The sequence below is a fragment of the Myotis brandtii genome, unplaced genomic scaffold (genome assembly GCF_000412655.1).
Source record: "Myotis brandtii unplaced genomic scaffold, ASM41265v1 scaffold898, whole genome shotgun sequence".
In the NCBI taxonomy this organism is placed as follows: domain Eukaryota; kingdom Metazoa; phylum Chordata; class Mammalia; order Chiroptera; family Vespertilionidae; genus Myotis; species Myotis brandtii.
Genome location: NW_005371683.1, coordinates 1,531,130 through 1,542,483, shown reverse-complemented (window position 1 = coordinate 1,542,483; position 11,354 = coordinate 1,531,130). Strand labels below are relative to the sequence as shown.

Sequence of the window (11,354 nt, the reverse complement as noted above, 5' to 3'; positions counted from 1 at the left end):
ATCCAGCTCCTCAGCCCACAAGGGAGAAAGAGAAAAAGGGGTGCAGAAAGGACTCTCCCCTCATCCACCTACAACCCAGATAGCCCATTGCCATCCCCGCTCCTCAGCACCTCTCCCCTCCCCCCAGAGGCGCTAACCTGGAAACCAGGGGCTGGGCCAGGTGAGGAATTCATTGAAAGGAGTAGGTTAGGAAGTCAGCTGGCTCCCGGCCCTGCTCTGCCCACTGTTCTTAGGTTACTGAGCCCGTCCGCCCCTTTTTGATGTCTATGGTGTGTGTGTGTGTGGTGGGAGGTGGGGGTGTGTCCAGGGCACTCTTACCACCCTCGGGCTTTGCTCCTGCCAGCCTGGAAGTGCCTGAGGAATCCCAAACCAAAAGAATGCTCTCCCCTCTAAAGCCCCCTTTCTTCTCCTGGCATCGTCCCCAGTGCCCCAGTCTGCCCCCTTCATCCCCACTCCGGGGCCCTCAGCGGGAGGAAGTGACCAAGGGCTCCCTCAGCACTAACTCCAGTCTCTCCAGGTCCGCTTCCCTGGCACAGCGGCGGGCAGCGCAGCCCCTCTGGCTCCCAGGCCCAGAGAGGGGGGAGGAGAGGAAGGGGTTCAGTACCACTGCCCTGGCTACACTCCTACAAGCAGCCCCAGGGCACGGGCTAAAACTTGAAAGTGGTGGAGCACTGCCAGTCCCCCATTTGGGGAGCTCCCTGTCCTCCCCAGGGGACGGGGGAAGGGAGACAGGACCCAATTCTCCCCTGTACCCTCCAGGCTCACTGCTCTGGGAGCATCTGCCTGTCAGGCAAACAGAAGATCAACCCAAAGAGGCAGACTCCACACACCTGGTGGGGAGGGGTGGGGAGGTACTGAAAGGGGGCGTCTGGCCAGACCTCCCAGAAAGGAACCACGGCCTTCAGCCTTTGAGGACAAGACCCTCTCGAGTTCCAAATGGCCTCCCTCTTCTCCTGGCCCCCAGGACAGGGCAGCAAGAAAGCTGGAGGGAGCCCAAGACTCTGCGAACCTTCCTGGGGCTCCGCCGGGCCATCCTTCCTCACCCCGGGGAGCAGGACCCCAGCCCAGAGAGCCAAGGGCCCCGGCAGGGTCAGTGAACTTGCCTTCTGTCTGTCCAGCTCCAGACACGAAGACCTAAACAGCGCCCCGTGCTCCTCCACGTGGCGCCCCGGAGCAGGCAGTGGGCTCGACCACACCCACTGCAGGTCAGGCCCAGCGGGGAGTGTGGGGAAATGAAACAGCAACGCAAGGAGCGTGGCCTGAACTTTCTCCAGAATTCTGATCACAGGGGAGGAGGCGGGAGGAAAGGCAACCGAGCCCACTCCCTCGGCTCCCCATGGCAGGGAGGGTCAGAGGGACGTATAAAGGGGCCTTTGAGGGCTTTCAAAGGGGCTCCTGCCACCCCGCACGCAAGGCTGAAGGGGAGCTGTGGGGAGCAGAGTCCCTGGGCTGACACTGACAGACAGAGGCCGAGGGAGCCGGGCGGAGGCAGCCCCGCGGTGGGCCAGTGTCAGGCAGCAATTCTATGGCCTCTTTATTCGGGCCAGCGTCCCCACACCCCGCCCGGGCACATCAAACGGCAGCAGCCCCCACCCTGACCCCGCCGGGCAGGGACTGTGCCCTCCTCCCTCCACACTCACAAAGACAGCCGGCTTTCTCACAGCTCCTGGGGAGGCTCGCTCCTGTCCCCCTCCCCCTTCCCCTCCCCCTCCCCAGAGGAGGAAACTGGGGACCCGGGAGGCTAGCCAGGGGGGTGATGACTCAGCGGCAGGGGGGTGGGGTTTCTCCAGGCCAATCTCCCCAAGGAACCACCCTACACGAGGGGGCGGAGGTCCCACCCCAGGCCAGGACTGAAGGTGGGGAGCAACCTTCAGGTGGAAGCTGCAAGACCTCAAGGTTGGGAGAACCCCCTTCCTCCACATAGGACTGGACCCCAGAATCTGGTTCCAGGTTGAGCTCTCCCAGGCCCTCTAGGTTGGGGGCAGGGAAGAGATCTGGGGATTCACCAGCCCAGCCACCTGTCAGCCACCCCCTTGCCTGGGACCATCCTTGGCCTTCCCCAGCAAAACCCAGCACACTGCACTCCAGAAATGCAGCTCCACAGGAAGCCTTAGGACACCCCAGAAAGAAGCCAGGCTGGCAGCTGAGGCACCTGAGGGTGAGCATCCTTGTGAGGCAATGAGCCGCCGCTGTCTCAGGGCCCGTGTCCCTCCCTGGGCAGCTGGTCGAAGGGGCACAGGATTAGACTGTGCATCATTGGTGCAGCACCCTCCAACCCATATTTCGTCTTTGATTCTCCGGGCTCAAGTACTTCCGAAGAAGCAAGGGTCTGCTTTTCCTGGTCCCACCCCATAAAAAGGCAGAGATTTGCACAAATAGCCACGGCGCACGACTTGGACTCCCACAGACACCTGCCCACACCACTCAGAATGCAACCCCTGCACCTCACGAGACTTGTGAGAATAAGGGCCAGGCCGAAGGAGGAAGATCAGTCCCCTCCCAGGCTGGCTCCCTGGCTCCCGCCTCCCCCAGGGCCCAGAGGCCAGGGATTTAGCGTTCGCCTGCTGCGCTGCCTTTTCTTCACTCGGACTGGAAGCCTTCTGCTTAGCAGCTTGTCAGAGAGAGCGAGGGGGCTGCAGGCTGGGACACAAAGGGGGATTAGGGAGAAACCTCTAGGCCCACAGAGTAATCCATCAAACTCTCTCCCGGCTGCCAGCACCAGCCCCTTCCCACTCAATTCCCCTTCCAGCTGCTGTGGGCCCCCCACCCCCTCCAGCTCATGAGCCCTGTCACGTTAGGCAGCAAAGAGAATCCCAGGCCCTGGGGGGCCAGCGGGGGCACACCACAGACACTGGGAAAAGGGCAACGGCCCCCTCCCCGCACTCAGCCCCAATGTGTGAAAACCCAACAGGTGGCAGTGGCTTGGAGGAAAGTTGCTTTTGTTGCCCTGTCTGAGCCGCAGCCCAGCTTCTGAAAGGAGCAAATGCCAGAGGAGGCTGGGGGAAGGGAGGGGGGGACAGTCCCTGAGCTCACTCTGATCTCTCCTCCCCTCTCCAATCCAATGGCAGGCCTGACCCTCACCTTGGCCAGCCTAAGGCCAAGCACCTCCCAAGGGTCACCTGGCACCACGGTGACAGTCAACACAAATAGACATCTAACTCCAGGCAGTGGGTCTCCCAACCAGGCTTCCTTTCTGAGAACAGCTGTGACCCAAGGTCACACTGAGTCACCTTGACCAAGTACCCTCCACACCAGTGATGGCGAACCTATGACACGCGTGTCAGAGGTGACACACGAACTCATTTTTTTGATTGATTTTTCTTTGTTAAATGGCATTTAAATATATAAAATAAATAGCAAAAATATAAGTCTTTGTTTTATTATGGTTGCAAATATCAAAAAATTTCTATACGTGACACGGCACCAGAGTTAAGTTAGGGTTTTTCAAAATGCTGATATGCCAAGCTCAAAAGGTTCGCCATCACTGCCCCACACCAAGACAACCTGGGTAGCTCTCTCTCACTCCCCCAGCCCCCACCCCGGGGCCGCAGACCCCTGAACCTGGCAGGTTCCGAGGGTGACCTAGACTCTGCCATCAGTCTGACCTGGGTTTGCATGCCAACTCCACCACTTACTCTGACTGTGTGACCTTGCTCACTGACCTCCCCGAGCCTCCGCTTTCTCATCTGCAGTTAAGATTAGCAGCTACATCGAGACACTATGTGCCAGGCACTCCTCTGAGCATTTCAGTCTTCCACCTGCCCGGTGAGGTGGGTACGTGAGTAGAGCCATTTGACAGGCAAGAAAACTTGGCTCAATACGACCAACTTCATAGCCATTAGGTTTGACAGAAAGTACAGGGAGACCTGGTTTCTCGAACGTCTCCCATCTCAAACAATTCCCTTCTCAACCTGACAACCCTTTCATGCTGATTCCTGTATGATCAGTCACGCCTCTCTCAGGTGACAAACAAAGGAAAGCATGTGCAAAAGGAGTCAGTTACTGCTCACTGTTAAAATCTCAGGATATTGTGCTGTGAATATTTTCCTGTTTTTGTTTTTTGTTGTTGTTGCTTGTAATTATTATTAAACTAGAGGCCCGAGGCATGAAATTCGTGAAAGAGTAGGCCTTCCCCCCACCTGGCTGCCGACACCAGCTTCCCTCTGGCACCGGGACCCAGGCTTCCCTTGAAGCCTAACTTTCATCCAGAAGGTCGTCCAGAAGGTCGTTTGGTCTAATTAGCATATTACCCTTTTATTATTATAGAAGACTAGAGGCCCAGTGCACGAAATTCGTGCACGGGGCGGTGGGGAGTCCCTCAGCCTGGCCTGCACCCTCTTGCAATCCGGGACCCCTCAGGGGATGTCAGACTGCCAGTTTAGGCCTGATCCCGCAGCAGTCAGACATCCCTCTCCCAATCCAGGACCACTGGCTCCTAACTGCTTGCCTGCCTGCCTGCCTGATCACCCCTAACCACTCACCTGCCTGCCTGATCTCTCCTAACCACTCTGCCTGCCTGCCTGGTCACCCCTAACTACTCTGCCTGCCTGCCTGATTGCCCCTAACCACCTCTGCCTTGGCCCCTGCTGCAGCGGCTTCGTCCGGAATGACATCTGGAATGCTGTTTGGCTGTCCGGTCTAATTAGCATATTATGCTTTTATTATTACAGATTTTCCTTTTTTACTGTACATTTCCTTTCCTTTTGGTTAAATTTTCATTTACATTTACTGTCCTTTTTGTTTTTAAAGTGTTAATTTATAGATTAAACAGTACAATAGATATGTACTATATATAAGAAAGATTAAAACAGGGAATCATTTGGGGGGTCTGGAACGGATTAATTCAGTTTACATTATTTCTAATGGGAAAAAATGATTCGGTTTTCAAACAGCCTTCCAGAACGAAGGTCCCACTGTCTATGGAAGTTCCTGGCAGCCTCTTCCTCAGCTGTCCAGGCCTCCTCGGCGGCGGAGCAGTCTGGAGAGGTGGCTCTTTCCCCAACAGGAGCAGCAGAGGTCAGAGGGCGACCAGCTATCCCTTTATTCCCCCTTCCATCCTCCTCTCCCCACCACACTAGTGCCTCTTCCAGCCCCAGAGGCAAGAGGAATGCCAAGAATGTAAATGCCTCCCCAGGTGTTGGCCCCACCAGGTGAGCAGAGGTCAGTGCAGCAGACCTGCCTGCTGTCGGAGGCTGGGGCGGCAGGTGGAGGGACGGATAAACATCCCAACGTTGTAAGACAGGGAGGTTCCCGTCCACAGGGGAAACCATCACAGCGACTGATACCTACTAACTGTCCAGGAGGTGTCCGGCATGTGCTGGGTAACTGATGTACCTTCTCTCTCTAATTCATACCATTTGTACAGTCCTACGAAGTAGGTACTATTTAATATTCCTATTTCCCGAGAATGAAAACTGAGAGATCCATGAACATGCTCAAGGTTGCACAGATAAAAAGGGTTGAATGAAAAATTCAAACCATTTGAAAATTCTGGAAAGTGCTCTGAACTGGGAGCTAGGACAGTGTGGTCCAGTTTCAGCAACTCTTATAGCTGTGCTGCCTGGACAAACCATTTCTCTGGGACTCGGCTTCCACACCTGTAAAATGAGAACTAGCCCAGATGCTGTCTCGGGTTCTTTCCCACTCTACAGCTCTGCGATCTCACACCCACCACCACAGAAAACCCTCCTTCACTTGCCTTCACGCTGCTCGAGTACATCCGAGTGCCAAGGGTCAGCGGTCACCTGAAACTGAGCCAAGTCACCGAGACATCTGGGGGCAGAATTTGCCCTTTCCCCTATGCCCTCCCAGAGCTGGACTCTGTAACTGGCTGAAATTAGTGACCAAATTCTTCCTCTACTCGGGCCACAATAAATGCTTCCCTACAATGCGGGGCAGTGGTCCCAAGAAATCCCTACGCCCAGGGTGGGGAAAGAGGACGGATGTGGGAGGATGGGGAGGTGGGCACATCCTCCAAGCCCTGGGACGTTCCCTCTCTCTGTTCTCTTTTCTTCTTACAGCCCCTGCAAAGTGAAACTCAAACTGGCCTCCCTCCTAGTGAACTTGAACTTTGCCAGGCAGCTCTCCCCATCTGCACAGATGACCCTTGTCCTCTACCTGCAGCCTGGCCTCCCTCGGAGGGAAAGTGTACAGGAATGAGGCCAGGGATGGAGGATCCAGCAGACCTGCAGATGAGCAGAGCAGAGCAGGGAGTCATACCTGCTCCCAGTTCTGCCATGTCCCGAGGATCCAGCAGACCTGCAGATGAGCAGAGCAGAGCAGAGCAGGGAGTCATACAAGGGTGCTGTCATACAAGGGAGTCATACAGCTCTGCCATGTCCCACCTCTAGGATCTCAAATGTGATGGCATCAAAGAACCTTGCACCCCTGATATCCGAGGGTCTGTGACCAGCCCCATTCCAGAGGCCAGACTCCGTCCTATGGAAATATGTTCTCAAAAATAGTCACTGGTGAGCAAGGGGCAAGCAGGCTCCAAAAAATACTCTATTATGATTATGACTATGATTATGATTAAAGAGCTCTAGTTTGCCCACCTGTGGAGGAAGTATGCCTCAGTGAGTACAACCTAACCTCCCCCAAAGGAGCACCAAAGAGCACTGAAACTCACCCACTACCCATCCAACAGTCTCTGAGCCCCACTGTGTGAGAGCCCCCTGAGAAGGTGCTGGGCCAATGGACTGCAGCCCTGTTAGCAGAGGTGGTACAGGTGCAAAGACACATGTTCCTCCAGTGGGGCGTGTTCAGTTCTAGGACCTCCTAGAGGAGGTGGCTGTGTTGCTGAGCCTTGAAAGATGAGCAAGTGGAAAAAAAAAGAAAGAAAGAAAGATAAACAGGTGAACACGATGCAGAAAAGGGTAGATATCTGCAAAACACAGCCACTGAGGCCTGGGCCTTCCACACCCAACCCCCTCTCCTTTGGCCCCTCCCCAGTGAGGTGTGGTGGAAAGAGTACCATGGCCCACCCCAGCTGGTTTGGCTCAGTGGATAGAGCGTTGGCCTGTAGACTGAAGGGTCCCGGGTTCGATTCCAGTCAAGGGCACATGCCCGGGTTGCAGGCTTGATCCCCAGTCAGGGGCATGCAGGAGGCAGCCGATCAATGATTCTCCCTCAGCATTAATGTTTCTATCTCTCTCCTTCTCCCTTCCTCTCTGAAATCAATAAAAAAAATTTAAAAATATTAATAGAAAGAAAGAATACCACACCCCAAATCAAGGGGCGAGTTTTGATCTCAGATCTGGTCCAAGAGGATATTCATCAGCACTGGGCCTGTTTTTGCTTCCAGTCACCTGTCCTCCAGGGCCTCTCACCTGAGTCCTGTCCAGCTCAAGTCCCACGCCTCTTGCGCAGGGCTGCCTGGAACCTACGCTGTTGTCAAGAACCCCCCTTTTCTCCCAAACCTCCTGGGAGCCCTCAGGGCTGGATACTGATAGCTCAGGGTCATCCTGGAAGGCTCGAAGTACTTCCCTGCCCCCCACCCCACTAGCCCTTCAGCTCCTAGACAGCAGGGAGCACAGCCCCCACCCAGACCATGAGAAGAGCAGTGCTCAACAGAAGGCCTCACAGGGGAAGCTGAATCAGGGTTCCTGTCTGATGTCATTTAACCTGCGTCCCTGGGATTCATAGCAGGGCCACACGCAAGGTTTCCGGGTGCTTGGCTCTCTCTCATGGCTGGAGCCAGGAGTGGGAAGCTATATCGTTACATCCCTAGGAATGGGCCACATGCTGCCAGCTTGGACACTATTTGTCAGCTCAAAGGACACTTGAGATTAGAGAGGCAGGGGGCACAGCAGAGACCACTGGGAAAGAGGGGCTGCGGTCACAGGCTGGCTGCTCCCGAGGGCATCCGACCTGGCTAGGCATTCGGTATGGCCTAACTTTGGTGACTGAAGGACTGAGGGGCTATGGGACCCTTTGCCTTGCCGTCTCATCCCAGCTCCCAGAGGGTCTGGTATCCAGAAATAACAAGGACGGGAAGGAAACAAACATGTATTGAGCTCCTGGTCTGTGCAGCACTTTGCTACACGTGCCTATCTCGTTTAATCCTCCCCGTAACCTTGCAGGGTGAATAGTATCATCTCCATTTTACAGACACAGAAACAAGGCCAACAGGTGAGAGGGGCCCAGCTCCGACATCAGAAGCAAGAGGCCTCCGCAAGTCATTCAGGGCCCAGCGGCATCTCTTCCCATAGAGAGAAAACACCGTGCAGCAGAAAAGGGGATTGGACAGGACGTTCTGGCAAGATGTCAGGACCATCCCGTGACGGCTCCGTCACCAGCCCCTGGCCCCGGACAGGGACACTTAACACACTGGACAAAGCTCCACACTCCAGCGCTGCTGCTGGGAGTCAAGTGGCATCGGCGCTCAAGACACCGGGCCTGGCACCAGCTGGTCCAGCCTCGGCCCTTGCTGTCCAGCAAACAGGGCCACCGACTGTTCCAACGAAAGCCAGGCTGGACACCAGAGAGCAGTGAGAGGATCCCTGTGGGGAGGGAAGGAGCTGAACCCACATTCAGGGCACACCCTCCCCATCACAGCTTCCCTACAAATCGCAACGAATAACCTTTCTGCATGGGAGGCTCTTGACCTTTCAGAATATACACTGAGTGGCCAGATTATTATGACCGGCCAGATTATTATGACCATCCCATCAGTACAATGAAGTGAATTAGCTATGCGAATAATAATAATAATAATAAAACCTTGAGAGTATTTTCTTAGGAAGTTTTCAATATTCAGTATTTTTGGAAGTGTCAATGCAGTACTGATAGGGTGGTCATAATAATCTGGCCACTCAGTGTATATTATCTATGACCTCACGATTCACTTCCATCCCCACTTGAGGAGGGAAGGGGGACGGGGTGACTGGACAGATGAAGAAACAAGTCACACATGATACTGACAGGGGGAGCCCAGGACTTCCAGTCCTGGGGTGTTCTTTGCACCAAACCACAAGTTCAACCGCATGATGTGTCATTCACAGCTTCCATATAGTTATAGGTGGTGTGATTCCCTTGCTAAGAAACGCTGGTCTCGGACTGTAAACCACAACGATTGTCTTCATTGCCACCACATAACAGCAGCTGGCATTTATCCAGCTCTTTTGACCTACAGCGGCTGCCTGAGCGTCACCTGCATGCGCTCATTTAATCCTCACAACACTGTGGGGTGGGTCCCCTTATCCGCATTCGGAGCCGGGGAAGAGGAAGCGCAGAGAGGTGAAGTAACTCTCAAAAGGGGAAATAGGATCCAACCCCAGGCAACGGGGTGCTGCAGCCCAGCCTCTTCCCTCGTCACACTGACTCCCCAAAGTCCGGGAGACCTCGCTCCCAAAGAAACAAGGTCAACAGCAGAACCCAAGAAGGGAGTCCCAGGCTGGGGGCCGCGGTGCAGTCAGGGACAGTGACAGATACACTGGATGTGGCTCATACTAGCTGACGCTTACTGAGCACTTCTTTCCTGTCACGCAGTCAGTCCCGTGCTCTCTCAGCGTGATTGAATAGAGCGATCATTGTTTGTCTTTTATATATCATATAGAACTATACTTATAAATATTTTCATCTGTTATATTTGTTGTCTAATAAATAATAAAGCTACAAGTAGGTATTATCATCATTATTATTATTATCCTCATCCTCACTTTGCAGCCACGGATAGTGAAGCTTAGAAGAGGTTAAGCAACTTGTCAACATTCCACAGCTAAGAGAGTAGCCAAGATGTAAACGCTGTCTTCCTGACAGTCTGGGTTTTTATCCATAATGTTGTGCTATTAGACGATAATGTTCCTGATAATAGTGCTTAATTTCACTTCTGGAGTCCTCAGCCATCCCCGCCTCTCCGCCTTTTCTCTCCAGAGGCCTGGACAGGCTGGGAAAGGGGAATCCACACCATCCCTCCACCACCCACGGGCCCAGAAGGACCTGAGTGGACCACCAAGGATCACTGTCCAGCTCCGCCTCCTTTGCCTCCTCTCGGGGTCACTCAGAGAGCCAGGGGAGGCAGGGAGGTCCCCACGCACTGCACTCCGAGAGTCCGTACAAAACTCCCCCCCCACCCATTAAATTGGGGCCTGTATGCCCACAGCTGCACATTCATCCACAGCTGTATTTTTATCTTCAGACTCATCCTGCTGACTCAAGCTTCAGTTTTCTGAGCCCTTTTGGAACAACAGTCCTGGCTCCATGACAGGCCTGGGGGGAGGAGATAAGGGAGGAATGAGGGAATGGGACCCATCCAACTAAAGGGCCCGTGACCTCACAAACGGTCCCACTCCCTCCCTCGGAGAAGCTGCTCTGTGGGTTTCCTCAGGCTTCCCGTCCAGCCTGCACCTCCCGGCCCCTGCCTTCCCCACCCTCCTAAGCCAGCCAGCCTGTTGCCCCAGGCCTGGGCAGGTGAGTCCACCCCAAGCCTGGCTCTGAGGGAAGACCGGCTAAGTGCCTCAGGAGAAGCAGACAGAAGCCCCCAGAGCCTCCCGCCATCCCCGAGCAATGCCTCCAGGAGCCCTGGTCCACTGGCTATGCCCAGCCGCAGGCTCCAGGGCAGCAAGGCATCAGCGGGGCTATTCTTAGTCCCTGCTCCACTGAGGCCCGGTCTGTGCGACAGCAGAAGGGCAAGTCCTCGGCAGGTACCCGCCACCATGCCAAACCTCTCGCTCCCCCCAACTCCGGCCTCCCCAGAAAAGAGGAAGCTCAGGGGAGAAGCCCTGGGGAGAAGGAAAAGCTGAGGAGGTCAAAAGTGTCCGTCAGGAGGAGGGAAGCTGATTCAGAGGTCAAGGGCAAGGGCACATCACAGGGCTCCGGGTCCCCGGGAAGGGCTGCCCCTGGTTCTGGAGAAACCCTGCAGGTCCCTGGGGGCTTCTGCAGCAGGGGAGCCCGAGCCTGGAGCGCTGGGAGCTGCAGCAGGGGCCCAGGTAGCACCTCCTCACACCGTCTGCTCATCCCAGATCCTCTCTTCTCTCCCCGAGGCCAGGCAGGCACGGCAGGAGGGCAGAGCATTGAGCTTCCCTCTTCCCTTCTCTTCCCCTGACCCCTCCCCGAGGGGTAACCCAGCCTGAGAAGCAGCAGAGGAGCCCGCACACGCGCGCACACACACACACGCGCGCGCACACACACACGCGCGCCAGCCTCAACTCCCTGCCCCGAGCCCGGCGCCAAGATGAAGGTCCCAAAGGGCTCAGTCACCTTTCCCGCGGGCGTCCGGCCCCTTTCCCGGCTCCCAAGTCCGGGACGGTGCGCGCCGCGGTGACTCATCTGCCCCTTTCCGGTGGAGCGAGACAAGGGAAGAAAATACATGCAACTTTCCAAAGAAAACTCCGCCGCGGAGGTGCAACAGGAGC

General features: G+C 55.4%; 1 protein-coding gene across 3 annotated transcripts in view; it reads right to left on the bottom strand.

The window, feature by feature from the left end:
* Positions 1–11,288, bottom strand: part of SLC45A3 (solute carrier family 45, member 3) — a 19,461-nt gene extending 8,173 nt beyond the window's left edge. Inside the window, exons 1-2 of one of the 3 annotated variants that reach the window (XM_005885258.2) lie at positions 11,200–11,217; positions 9,940–10,209 (exon numbers count right to left, since the gene is read on the bottom strand). The gene's annotated coding sequence lies outside the window, so the exon portion shown is untranslated. Of the gene's footprint in view, positions 1–6,628; positions 7,032–9,939; positions 10,210–11,199 lie in introns of those variants that run through there. The other 2 variants (XM_005885259.2, XM_014532560.1) reach the window with 2 other exon arrangements.
* Between the last annotated feature and the right edge of the window lie 66 nt (positions 11,289–11,354).